Below are 13,422 nucleotides of genomic sequence, written 5' to 3'. Positions count from 1 at the left end.
TCTAGAGGGCGCAAATATCATCTGATTTTGCTGAAATTTTGTGCAACGGCTTCTCCTATGACCTTCAATATACGTGTCAAATATGGTCTAAATCGGTCTAACACCACGTACAAAATTTCAGTCAAATCGGACGAGAACTGCGCCCTCTAGAGGCTCCAGAAGTCCAGACCCAAGATCGGTTTATATGACAGCTATATCAAAACATGGACCGATATAACCCATTTACAATCCCAAGCGACCTACACTAATAAGAAGTATTTGTGCAAAATTTCAAGCGGGTAGCTTTACTCCTTAGAAAGTTAGCGCGCTTTCGACAGACAGACGGACGGACATGGCTAGATCGACTAAAAATGTCATGACGATCAAGAATATATGTATTTTATGGGGTCTTAGATTAATATTTCGAGTAGTTACAAATAGAACGACGAAATTAGTATACCCCCATCCTGGAGGGTATAGAAATGATTTTTTGTTGATGTACATACATTGTGACTTAGGAAGTAAAAGTAGAAGCAGATTATCGCCTTCTCTGAAGGTGTCGCAGTCCGCATCGTTGGGTCATAGCATAGTAAAAGGGAACGAAAGAGCTGACGAGCTGGCAATGAAGGTCAGAGGACTGCCGTCAATAACCTTGGTTAACCGTAAGCCTTTCGGGTCAAGGCAATACGAGTTAAGGGAGTTGTCGTAATACTGTGAAACAACGACGGCGAAAATCCTATGGGATAGCGTCGTAGCGGGACACATAGCATGTGGGGAAGTTGATGAGTCGTTGGAGCATTGGAGTCATTACCCGGTTTTGGTGGCTAACAGACACCGGTACTTGGGTGGGGACACAATACCAGACATAAACCAACTTAGGGGCGTTGTATTAAAAACAATTAAGTATTTTGTAAGTAGCAAGGAATTTCTAAGTTAAATTTTCTTTTTCGAGATTAGAGCACACTACAGCCGATTACCAGCTTAAGTTATGTCCATTGTGTCATGCATGCTGAGCATTCCACTAAGGAACAGGGACAAACTTTTCATATATCAATGAAACGATTCAAATTTAAGCTCTTTGATAAGGTACCTCCTTTTTATAGCCGAGTTCATACGATGTGGTGCAATGCGACAAACCTTTGGAGAGAAGTTATTACATGGCTGCCGTACCATATAGTACATTACCCTCACAAATGTCACCAGTATTAGGAGGGGAAAACCACATCTGATATCTTTTTTCTGATGTTCTCGCCAGGATTCGAACCCAGGCTTTCAGCGTCATAGGCGGGCATTCTAGCCTGTGCGGTGGCCCCTAAGTGGAATGGGTCGAATTAATATCCGCACCCTCTTTTCAACTTAACCTAGCCTATAGTGTAGAGAGGGTTTTAAAAGTACAATACTTTCAATTGAGTATATGCATTTTTTGTTTATCTGCTATATGTTGGGAAAACTTTGATCACTAAGCAACAAAATTTTTGTTTTGCACTCAAAAATTAAAAAGAAACATATTTTTCGTGACGCACGTTGAAATGTTGACAAATTCGAAAGCTTCCTAAATTGGGAAATCTTTTCAAACAGGTGAGATTTCTATTGTGCGCAATTAGTCAGCATCCTTCAAAAAACGATTTGCGGTCGATTAAAAGGAAGTTCGAAGAAGAATTTGAGGCCGTCATTTGAGCAGAATGTATGTAGGTGGTTTTGTTCAAAATGTATTTTCTTCCAATGCATCAAAAAATAATATTTGCTTAATGTTTTAAGTTTGTGCGCGTAGTATTTTGTGGAAATAAATAGCATTTAAAACTGATTGGCGAAAACGGGACAATATCGTGTTGCAATATTTCACCAATTTGAGACAAATTAAAACTAGCGGAAAATATATATTTTTATATTATTTAACAAATATACTAGCCAAGTCGCCGAAATGTTTGACAAAATAATTGAATATCCCAATCTTTCTATAAAACTAAAAGTGATTTCGATTGTGCAAAAAAGTGTACAATTTTTTCGACATGTCGCAATGAAATCGAAATTTTGTGTTCGTTTGTCCAAATAAAAAATGTAACCCCACCACCGGGTGTAGTTTTCGTTTGTAATGGTTCTGCCTTAAGAGGAGGAACATTTTTTCGTTTCGTACACTGTGCCACATCTTATCCAAAAATCTTGGAAATAGTTCTGGTGTTTTCTAATATGAGCTTGCGAAATTGTTCATAATCACATGCGAAAATGTTCAGCATATCTCTAACGGTTTATGAGTTTAATGGGCTTACAACGATTTTTTTTGATAATTTTTGTCAAGTTATCTTCGGAAATTGTGAAACTATTTATAAACCAATTGAAATTTTTTTTGACATCTTTAGAAAGTATAAAAAAAGGAGCAAATAGCTCCTTTCTATTAAAAGTTATTCGCTTCGGAAAATAAAATTTCCGAAAAAATCAAGATTTTGCTTTTTTTTGCAAAAAAGTAACCTTATTATTTTCTTCATAGCTTTCTATACCCTCCTCTAGAGGATGGGGTTATACCAATTTCGTCATTCCGTTTGTAGCACATCGAAATATTGATCTGAGTCCCAACAAAGTATATATATTCTTCATCGGCTTGACATTCTTAGTTGATTTAGCCATATCCGTTCGTCTGTCTGTCTGTTGTCTATCTTCTTATTACAGCAGGTCAGTTGGGATTGTATACGTGCCAAATCGGTCCATGTTTTGGTATAGCCGCCATATAAACCGATATGGGATCTTAAGTCTGAAATATTGCACCAAGTATTTAACTTTAACTTCCAATTCTGCTAAGTATGGTTTAAATCGGTTCATAACCTGATGTAGCTCCCAATAAACCGATCTCGGTTTTTTACTTTTTGAGCCACTAGAGGGCGCAATTATTAACCGATTTGGCTGAAACTTTGCACCAAGTGTTTTGATATGACTTTCAACAACTGTGGAAAGTATGGATCAAATCGGTTCATAACCTGATGTAGCTCCCATATAAACCGATCTCGGTTTTTGACTTCTTGAGCCACTAGAGGGCGTAATTATAAACCGATTTGGCTGAAACTTTGCACCAAGTGTTTTGATATGACTTTCAACAACTTCGGAAAGTATGGATCAAATCAGTTCATAACCTGTATAGTTCCCATGTAAACCGATCTCTGATCTTGACTTCTTGAGCCTCTAGAGGGCGCAATTATTATCCGATTTGGATAAGAATTCCACTTTGGTCTCCAACAGCCGAACCAAGTATGGCCCCAACCGGTTCATATCTTGATAAAGCTGAAATAGCATAGCAATTTTTATCCATTGTCCTCTATTTGTCAATAAAGAAATATCGGCCAATGAACTTGACAAATTCGATCTATGGTGGAGGGTATTTAAGATTTGGCCCGGCCGAACTTAGAACGCTTTTACTTGTTTTTCTTCCAGTGGGTGTAATTTTCTTTTATATGTTTTGAAGAGGACTAAATGTAAATGCGATTAATGCTGCAGAAGTCCCGATTTGACTCAAGGGTCATTTTAGCGAAGTTTGTACCTTATTTTGGCCATTTGGAACGTTTTTTATAATATTTTGGTACATTTCATATTTTTTTATTTGATCCACCATTTTATCCACAAACTTTGAAATACTCATGATAATATATTTTTGACTATGTAAAGTTTCAGAATTATTTCCAAGATTTTTCGATTAGGCCGCACTATGCGGCGTTCACTAGCATAGAGGCAAAAAAAACGGTAAAATATCAAACAAGTAAAAAGGTGTTAAGTTCGGTCGGCCGAACTTTGGATACCCACCACCTCGGGTATTAATGTAAACCACCTTTCATCAAAATCCGGTGAATTTGCATATCTTATATCCCACAGCAGTTATAGCGAAATATGTTCCGATTTGGACCAAATACTAATATGTACAAATCATTGTTCAATTGCGTACAATAAAATATTGGTCTTTTTAGTAGCTATATTTACAATAAAAATAAACCGATCTGAACCATATACAACATGGATGCCGAAAAGCGTCACATAAGTCACTGTGCCAAATTTCAGTGAAAACGGCTCTATAGCTGCCATATATTTGCATATATGGCAGATATCGCTCTATAGCTGCCATATATGCAAATCTTGATCGATCTAGACCGAATTGCAGAAATATGTGGAGGGGCTTAACTTAACTCTCTGCCCCAAATTTCGGCGACATCGGACAATAAATGCGTCTTTTATGGCCCCAAAACCTTAAACCGAGAGATCGGTCTATATGGCAGCTATATCCAAATCTGGACCGATCTATGCCATATTGCAGAAGTATGTGAAGGGGCTTAACATATCTCACTGTCCCTAATTTCGGTGACATCGGACAATAAATGCGCCTTTTATGGGCCTAAAACCTTAAATCATGGGATCGGTCTATGTTGCAGCTATATCCAAATCTGATCCGATCAGAGCCAAATTAAAGACAGATGTCGAAAAGTCTAAGACAACTCACTGTCCCAAATTTCAGCAAAATCGGATAATAAATGTGGCTTTTATGGGCCTAAGATCCTAAATCGGAGGATCAGTCTATGTGGCAGCTATAACCAAAACTGGACCGATCCGGCCCAAATTAACGAAGAATGTCGAAGGGTCCAACACAACTCACTGTCCCAAATTTCAGCAATAAATGTAGCTTTTATGGGCTTAAGACCCTAAATCGGAGGATCGGTCTATATGGCAGCCATATCCAAATCTGAACCGATCTGGACCAAATTGAGGAAGGATGTCAGAGGGCCTAACACAACTCACTGTCCTAAATTTTAGCAAAATCGAATAATAAATGTGGCTTTTATTGGCCTAAGACCCTAAATCGGGGATCGGTCTATATGGGGGCTATATCAAGATATATTCCGATATAGCCCATCTTCGAACTTAACCTGCTTATGGACAAAAAAAGAATCTGTGCAAAGTTTCAGCTCAATAAAAAGATATATAATAATGGAAAAAATTAACGCGTTTTATTTAACAATTGCCATATTTGATGCATGGACAAAAATTTCTTCATCCGAAGACGAGGATACGATTTTTAACTTAGTTGTTGGACGAAAAGACAACATATTAGTGACTTAAATTGTCCATAAAAAATTTTGAAATATTTTTATCCGTTTCAAAGTTACAAAACGATTTTGAGAATTTGTCGATAACGAACCAGTGAGGTGAACCACTAAACATATCACAGACTATGAAAAAACAGATAAACTAAGCGATAAATTAGTATGCATATTGTGAAATATTTGCTAAGAATTTTGAAGTATTTTAAATTCCCAAATTTCTAATTGATCCTGAAACTTGACCACTTCTCGGATTTTGGATTTAGTTGGAGTGTTATAACAACAGATTTTGAATTTGAGTTATGACGCTCTTTAATAAATTTATACACCAGTTGTGGCGAATGACTGTGACATCGCTCTCATCTAAACTACTACATCAAACAGCACAATAAAATAAAATTCTGTGAGAGCCAAATAACAGCCTTTAGCAATGCATTGCATTGCTACTGCGTACTCTTTCCCAACATAAACATGAATCTCTCACATTTCAAGCTTCCCAATTTCTCCAAAGCTCCAATGGCTGAGTATATTGGACATCAACTCGGCTGATGGGCCACAAATAAGTGTACTGTAGATAGATCCTGATGAGTATTGTGGCTGCAGTTCGTGCGTTGTGGTCGTTGACGATTTTTGGTGCGCTGCGGTAAAATTTGTCTGCTATTATTTGCTGCTAAATGCTGCTGCCATTGTGTGTGTGTAAAAAGTGTTGCTAAATCATTAAAGTAATGGTTTTTCATTCTTTGTTAAATGAAAAATTAACAAATTGAAATGTAAAAAATTATCCGCATTAGCAAAGCACACACACGCACACACCTAGAAAAGAATTCTTCCTTAAAGAAAATAAAATTGAAAATAGCAAAAAAAAAAAAAAAAAACACATTCAGTCCTTGTACTCGTTCTTTGCTAAAGTGAAATCTTGTAGGAGTTCAATATTGTATAATATACGTTCATGCCGTCGTACATGTGTATATGAGTGAAAGGAGAGAGAGTGAAGAAACAACAGAAAAAAAACGTAACGAAAAAAGAAATGTTATTTCTGACGAAAAGGCATGAAGTGAAACAAGCCTATCAGTGTCCATTGTAAAAAGCAACGAAGCAAAAAAGGAATCAGAAAGCCTTTATCGCAGTACCTTTCGTAGTGGAGTATATGGTGTAATTCTTTGCCAGAGAAAAAATATTAAAAAGTTTAAATACTTATTTCCAAATTTTTTCTACAAAGTGCAAATTATATGTGTTCTGTATTTTGATATGAAATTGTCCTGAACGAAATTGAAAGTGACTTCCCCGAAGAAAACAGCAACAAAATTTTTATTCACGACAAAGGAAAGAAGGAAAATCAAGGATTAAACGTAGAAATAGCAAATGGAAAACAACACAGAAACGACAAAAATATGCTTGCGGGCTTTATGATGAAAATGTAAGTGTGTGCGTGCACGTTCCGTTGGTGAGGTGGTAGTGCGGTAATGCCAAGCTGGAGAAGAATGTGTTTGCTTCGTTAAAAATAGAAAAGTGATATATTTTATTGTCGCTCCTAAAAATCAGCTACGAAATCCTAAACAAGCACGCATACACTGTCATGCACAACGGGCGATAAGTAGACACATTACGCTACTAGGCCGTGGCGTGAAGGAGCACCCCCCCACCCCCCACACAAGAAAACGAAAATAATAGTAGTGCGTATGTGTGTGACTGGGAAACGGACATTACGCCAGACAAACAGTTCATTTGTTTGTTTGTCAGTCATCGTTGTCGCTCAGCCATAGTGAGACAAATAAAACGAACAAAAAGAACACACAGCGAGAGTGAGTAAGAGAGAACGAAACGTAAACCAAACCATACCAAAAGAGTGATTTGCTTGCTTGCACATATCTTGTGCTGAGATGTGGTGCTGATTATTGTAATGGCTGTGTTAGTGGTGTTGGTGATACCAATAGTATCGTCGCTTTGATGATTGTGGGGCATTGATTGTGAGTAAAAATTGTATAATGTGTACAAATGGTGTGCGTGAGTGTGTGCGCCAGTAACGGAGAATATGAATGAAAAAGCATAAATTGCTTGCTGCGCTCTTCCTTATACACTTACACCCACATAAAAGAAGGCAACCAAAACGTCAACGTTAACGTTAACAGCAACGACAACGTCAACGGCAACAACACGCCTCCCAACCAGATATAACAAAAGCCATAATCAACGACCGCATTGGTGGCAGCGACATCAAGAACAGACATCACTAACAACAACTGGTAACCATGTCCCAGAGAAGGTGTTGTAGAATCTGTCAAAAACAGCAGCAGGCTTGCTTCTGATAGTAGTTGTAGTAGTAGTGTTAACGTACATAAATACCTACATAGACACATACATACATGTCAGCCTATTATGTACGCCTGCTGTTGTGTGTACACGTGTACATGTGATGTCTGCCGACAGTGCTGCCAACGTACTGCTGTAATACACACTTTTACTACAGACAGAGAGCCTGCCACTTATTGCGCGAGCATAGAATTGAATTCTATTTGATTTCTTCACCTTATTCTACTACTACTACTGTTCTTTGATGTTCCTCCTTCCTTCCGTCCGTCCCCACTTTACACTAACAAGAAAAACAACAACAATAATAATAATAATACACCAACAATAACAACAACGATAACGACCCACATATGTATCTCTTCGCAGTAGCTGGCCTCAAAGTCAGAGTCGTCGCAACTACTCTAGGCCATCGAAATGCTTCTTCTGTCTGCTCATTGTGGTGCAAGCGAAGAAGGTGATGGTGTCGGAGGTGAATTTTGAAGTGTGGTGTATTTGAGAGGACACGGATACGAACCCACGTGTATTTACAACATTTGTGGTGTCTCTACGTCTCCAGTGTGCGTGTGGGATTCACTTTTCACTTCTCTCTGAAACAAAAATAAATCAACAACAAAATACCAAAAACATAGTTTACAGTTTAAACTCAAATAAGGCAATATAAACAGCAGCAGCAGCAACAACAACATAAAAAACAACAACGACATTCACAGCGCTGTATTATAAGAATACATGCAAACATACATGTTGTGTACATACACACACACATTTATACATATATATGCACTTATTCTCCCCCCATTTGGTTTCAAAACTAGCCAAACATCGTCGTTGTCAGATAGGAAACAGAAGCACCAAATCGCAGAACATCCATCCCAACCGATATATCCACAGAAGCACACACACATACGTACATACACAATACACAAACACTTTCTGACTCACATAACATCAACGTGGCAACGTGCTCCAGTTTACAGAGGATAAACGGAAAACAGCAGAACTCTTTAAATTTCTTGGTTTTTGGTGAATAAAACTCGACAACAAAAACAATAACAACTAACAGCTTCTTCAGAATAACAACAAGCAAATAGGAGCAAAACTGAGATAATGGAGGGCGAGTAGAAAAAGCAGCAGCTGGATAAAAAAGGTGGGTCAAGTGTAAATTTTGATACATACCATACACATAATGATATACCATACATACATATACATGTTTGTGTGTAGGTATTTTTGAATTAATACCACCACAACACAAACAAACACACACACACTCACATAGTAGATGAACGCTTGTATGTTCATGACAAAATCCTGTAAAACACATGGTGTCGATTTGCCAAAAACTTTTTACATAAAACACATGCCACGCAAGTAATAGCAACAAATCATGTTTCTTTAATGAAATGCTATCCCTTCTTCCCCGAATACGCCTGCACTTTTCCCAGTCCCTGACACTTGACAGTTGAACAAAGATTGCTTTGTTTCCTGCTACTCGTTGGCCAAATATTCAAATGTATTGAAGTGAAAGGCCAGAAAATGAAAGAAAGAATGAGAGAGAGAGAGAGAGAGCGAGAAACAAAGAGAACAAGTCCTTCCTTTTCATGTGTTATTTAATTACCACAAAGAAGAGTTATTTCACACACACACATGCACATACTCAAGTAGGCAATTTACTTTCGGTCCGTCGTTGTCAACTTTCGACGGAAGTCATCTGTGTGGTTAGGAAATTTAATTTAAGCTCTTTAAGCTAAGAACGGAAGTATCTGTGTGTTTATTTTTATCACATTTGTGTCTGCGAATGCCTATGAAATTATAAAAATCTGTCTTGTATTTAAATTGCACTAGAATCCTTTTGAGAAAGCAATAGTGCCATTCTAGTGGCTGTTTTATACACACACACACACACTCAGAAAAAGGTTCATTCAATTCTGTGATTCAGTGACTCTGACAGAACCGTTGATTGCAAGGCCGAACTTAAATGTTTGTATATCCCTAACTAACTATGTATATCGTTCATCAAAATATTGGTCTTCTTATATATAAAAGTCAAGGTAAACCGATGGGAACAAATGGGGTTTCAAGTAAAAAGGAATTGGGAGTAGAGTTTGATTGTAACATTTAAGTTTGGGACAAATCTCTTAAGGGCCACTCTACCACCAAAACCATCTGAAAGGTTCTAGTCTCCAACTCTAACAACTCCACAAATTTTTTTGTCTTTTTATAGGTATAGGGATATTGTTTAATACACGAAATTGAAATACTAAAATATATATATATACGATAATTCATTTTCAAAATTTTGCCTGTTAGGACTAAGATAATTTTAATTTCGAGACGAATGAGAAACGAACGAACATGTAAAATGAAAATGATCTTCGCCCTAACTGGCAAAAAATCTTGAAAATGAAAATTCGGTGGAGCCCGGCCGGGATTCGAACTTGGGCACACAGAGCAACAGCGAGAGCCGTTGCCGTTGTCTGGCGTTGGAAGTCATCAATGTAACTTTCAAAAGACGCACAGAATCATGTGTATGCTATGGGAGTAGTATAATTGTGTAGACAAAAAAATCTGCCATTATACAAAAACACATGTATTGGGAAAAGTAAAAAAAAAGTATTGGGAAAACAGCTAGTAGACAGGGTTGCCGAGCATGAGTAAAGTGGCATTTATATTATAGAGGCATTTTCGCAATAAATAAGATATAAGTACACCATACCAACGTAAGCCTTCACACCTTATATGGCCGATGAGTTATTCTAACTAAATGATGAAACGGTTGGCGTGTTTGGTGGTTGGCGTGTTTGGTGATCTCTGGCTTACCTTTTCCATTGCAAAAAAATTTCCGATCATTGAGATCGTCTCGAAAGAGAAACAAACGAAAATGATACCATAATTTATTTAAATGTTCTTTTTATGTAGCGCAGATTACTTTCTTAAGTCCGGTACAATATACTTGTTTGACAGTAATAACATGAACTCAATACCGGCCTTGAGTCGATAAAACCGTTTTCGTCTTTCACCAGACTTCTTTGAAAACTACTTAAAATATTTGAATATTATTTGTTGTATAATACGACGAACATATTTGCATCAACAGCATTTTCGATTTATTTTGTTAAATTATGTTACTGGCCTAAATGCAATTGTCAATTACTGAATAGACAATAAAGGGCTGCAAAAGCCAAAATTGATTGTTGTCACAGCAAGTCATTGTCCTGTTGTTGTTGTAGCAACATTTTCATGTGGAGGTAGCCATCCTCGTCAAGCTCTTGTAGGTAAGCAAGCTCGTTCCGGTCCAAAGGACCGATCGCCGGAAAGAGTGCAGCCATTGGTTGTTTAAAGGCGCCAATACCTCGCCTTGTCATATCGAGCATCATAGGCACACAGCATTTGTGCAAGAGCAGGTGCCGCCCGGTCTCTCACTGAGATTCTCCCTTCGATACCGCTGATTGTCTGCGACTGACATTGCAGCTACTCCGTAGGAGCATTCCACTACCCGCAACCTCTGGACGCACCCGGTAGCTCGCAGCTAAGCTTCTCGTGACAGCAGTGAACACAACACAGATTTGACCACAATGTTCCAGCCTTTGTGGTGCTCGCAACTATCCCGTGCCGGGAAGTCATTGTCCTGTTACCCACAAATACATTGGCAGACTTTCAGGCGTAGTATGTTATCAAATAACAGAGACATATAGTTGACGATCATCGCGGGTACATCATATGGAAAACAACATGTCTTCAACTTTGACTGTTAACCATGGACGAATTTTATACGCGTATGGATCTGGTAAGAATCAATTGCATGGAAGTGAAAAATACAGGAAATTCCTTACAAAATATTATAAAAAAGGTTAATGATGGAGAACTACACGGGGTTTCCAAATAAAGGTTGTCTGACAAATAGATGGCGGTAGCAATATGAAAAATAATTTCCTGAAAAGTGACAACTTTAAAAAACATATGTTTTAAGTTTGAAGCCATTGAAAATCGCTGGAAAAAGTGTACCGCGCTAATAGGGGACTATGTTGAGAAATAAAGAAGAAGTTTCCCAATTTCGACTACTACTCTTGCTACCGCCCTCGCATGTATTACAGCGAAGACATTTTTTAAAAGCAATTAATTTAACTTTGAGAGTTTGTAAAAAATAAAATTACTTAAGTTTAAATTGGCCAATGCTTTTTAAATACATTGCTATCTGTAGTAAATGAAAAACTCGCACATTCCACCTTAAATATGTGAAAACACCACAAATTTCATAAAAATCCCAAAATATCATAAAAAATCCAGAGGGAAAAAGTTTTGTTATGATGCATACACATAATTTTTTGAATATCCGTTTTACGCCATAACATAGAAAGTAAAAGTCTTTGGAGTTTTTCTGTTCTCAAATACTTTCAAAATGTCACATGAATTCCACAGATGTTTCGTTGATGATGACATGTTAGATCATTGCAATTGTTTCTGAAAGATGACATTAATAGAGAAAAATGAGACATTTGCAGGCTTTTAATAGATGAAGAGTGAAATTGGCATGCAAATGTCCATGGGAATTTTGAACAAGTTGCATTTCCACGAAAAGAAAGATTAGGGTCTGCGTCAATTGTGCTATGGTGAGATGTAAATATGTTTTGATAGAAGGGTCTAGAACCAATACGTACACTCTGCTGGTAATGGCATCCTTTAAGAATTTAGGGGTTTTGTTTGATGCTAGAATGATTGGGAAGTCTTTACTTGGATGCATAAAAAAGTGGTCTAAATTGAATGAGTGGAATCTGTCCAGAAGAATTTCCTCTTATTTGCACTATGGGCCTTAGGACGGACTGGTGTTATGCATCTAATCCCTTATCGACTTTAGTTTAGTTGGATATCGTACTCGTGGTGAAGTTAGTTAATGGTGAAATTGACTATCATTTCTTGATTGGTCATTTACATTCCAATGTGCCAATCCGGCTAATGAGATATTATGTCCCATTAAAATTACCCTTTGAAAGACGCAACTATGAAGCATATACTCCGTTTTGAAAGAGGTTAATAATGCATACCACTTATTCTGCTTGTCTGATACAATACCTATTATAAAAAGAGCTATCTTGGCGAACTAGATCTAATTTTTTTATCTTCGCTCAAAGGGTTGCCAACTATGCCGGCTGTTCAATATCTGGCTGTTTCAAGATTTTGTTTTCTATGTATGTGCTATTACCCCTCTTTTGTTTCTTCGCATTTCATTTGTTTTCATCATTTCATTTGACTCCTGTGTATGGACTTTTCAAGCTTTCCGTTACAATCATTGTTCCTACCATAACTATATTGATGCCTACCGTTTCTGTTGGAATCTGCTGCTGTACCCAGATCGCGTCGGAGACAAAATCTGTCACTGTAGATTCGATGAAGTTGCCGACTCAATCTGTATCCACCACTGCTGTTTTGATGACGTTACCGTTTTCATCTTGAACCCGTTACTGTGGGTTTGTATGCGTCTTCTGGATGCATGAGTGTGAATGTAGAAACCGGGTTCATTGACATTTTAATTGATTTCGGTGTACTGAGATGCTAAATCTGAATTCAATACTATGGGTTCGGCGATTACTTAATATACTTTGCCTATCTCTATGGGTGAATGTTATTTTACTTGGATTGATGTGTATATACTTAATGGATATTTTAATTGTAATGTAATATTTTTATTTGTATGGTTTATCCAGCTGCTACTAGCTGATGAAATGAAATAAATAAATAGCAAATATTGTCTGCTGGCAGTTAGTTTTTAATTTTGCTGCTGCAGTTCAGTCATTGCAATTTTAAAATAGCAGGCTGGAAGCTGAAAAGTCTGTTGTTTGGTGAAAATGTCTGACGTCTCATTAATGATGGGATTCCGCTTTTCACTTTTCAGGTGTCACACTACCAGACAGTGAATGTGGATTCATGGGCTAATCTCTATTCCAACTCAAATGAATTTAATCAAAAGAATTTATTACTCAAGTAACGGTAATCTTCTATTATCTGTTTAATGTTCTTCGAATTTTGCCATCTGCTGCTACTTTGTATTTCTTGTATGCTTTAT

The 13,422-nt window shown here is 37.4% G+C and overlaps 1 protein-coding gene across 1 annotated transcript in view; it reads left to right on the top strand.

The window, feature by feature from the left end:
• Positions 1–5,662: 5,662 nt before the first annotated feature.
• LOC106089164 (uncharacterized) overlaps positions 5,663–13,422 on the top strand; it is a 107,398-nt gene continuing 99,638 nt past the window's right edge. The window contains exon 1 of the mRNA XM_013254944.2: positions 5,663–8,508. The gene's annotated coding sequence lies outside the window, so the exon portion shown is untranslated. The remainder of the gene's footprint in view (positions 8,509–13,422) is intronic.

The sequence above is a fragment of the Stomoxys calcitrans genome, chromosome 3, assembly GCF_963082655.1.
Source record: "Stomoxys calcitrans chromosome 3, idStoCalc2.1, whole genome shotgun sequence".
Classification (NCBI taxonomy): Eukaryota; Metazoa; Arthropoda; class Insecta; order Diptera; family Muscidae; genus Stomoxys; species Stomoxys calcitrans.
Note: the sequence above shows the minus strand (reverse complement) of the source record. Positions and strands in the feature narration are given on the sequence as shown.